We start from the raw sequence: 1,439 nt of genomic DNA on the forward strand, positions 1-1,439 counted from the left end.
AAAAAAAAAAAAAAAAAAAAAAAAAAAAAAAAAAAAAAAAAAAAAAAAAAAAAAAAAAAAAAGTAAATTTTCTTTATATATACATATCAAAAGCAGCCTCTCGCGCAAATGGTTTCTCTCCTTTTTCCTCTTTGGGAGTGGGGAGCTGCAATAGAAGAAGAGTGAACAAGGGGGCCGGAAAAAGAGAAAGGTGCGAGGTGTCCCGTCCCGAACCAAACTCCGAATCAACCGATCTCCGCCACGTGTGCTTCGGTTGATTAGATAAGGAAGCCGGTTCGGGTCCCACCTTTTTTATTTATTTTATTTCGTCTACGTTTTAAAATCTCTATCTTTCATAAAATGATTGATTTGATATTTTCTTTTAATTTATTTCATAATTTTATAATTTTTAAAAAAAGATCATAAGAAACAAAATAATTATCAAATTAGATTTAATTTTAAATTTATTTTTTGGGATTTGGATTTGTTGGATTCGAGTTTATCCATTAGTGTGAGGGCCCACTGACGTGGCTTCTGGACATTGGACGCGCAATGTTTTTTTTTTTTTTAATTATTATTTGATTGATTTACTGATTTAATTAATGAGAAAACTATAAGATAGTGGAAGATTTTTTTAAAGAGGTTGTGGTCCCCTGCGGTCGAGCCTATTGTAGAAATGTGTGTTTCTTTTGTTTGTTTTGACTTTAAGTAAAGTATCTGATTTCTTTTTTAATTTAGTTTCGAATATTATAAACATTTTTAATTACTCCATTTAATACAATTTTTTAAATTTAAATTTTATTATTTGATTTGCATGATTTTTAAATGATAAAAGAGTACGTATTTTATTAATAATATAGTTCTTTTTCCATAATTTTTTAATAAATAATAAAATACGATGAGATTTAATTTATTAAAATCATATGAACTATGGGATTTTGATTTGTATTGTTTTTAATATTAAAATAGCAAATCATTTTATTTTAAAATATGACAAATTAATTAAATTTAATTATACAAAATAAAATCTTCTTTAACCTCAAATAATTTAATAAGACGATTCCAAAATAAGAAAATGATTATCACAATTTAAAATTGATCTCGATTAAATAATTCATCAATTTAATGAAGGACAAAAGTCAAAACTCATATTTGTTGAAAAATGAAATATTTTTTTAAATAGTTACTTTAAAATTTATAAATAATATATATATATATATATATATGTTGATTTTAGCCACTATAATTAAAATATTAATTAACTTTTTCTTTGTCAAACTTAGTAGCTTGAATTAATTTAATTTTAGTTTTTTATGTTTAAACTTAATAATTGTATTTTAATAAATTTTAAACGTCATCGTAAATATAATCACGATCTCTATAATTTAATCAATATAATTATATATATATATATATATATATATATATATATATATATATATATATATATATATATATAT

This window comes from Cucurbita moschata, unplaced genomic scaffold (genome assembly GCF_002738365.1).
Source record: "Cucurbita moschata cultivar Rifu unplaced genomic scaffold, Cmos_1.0 Cmo_Scf00018, whole genome shotgun sequence".
NCBI lineage: Eukaryota > Viridiplantae > Streptophyta > Magnoliopsida > Cucurbitales > Cucurbitaceae > Cucurbita > Cucurbita moschata.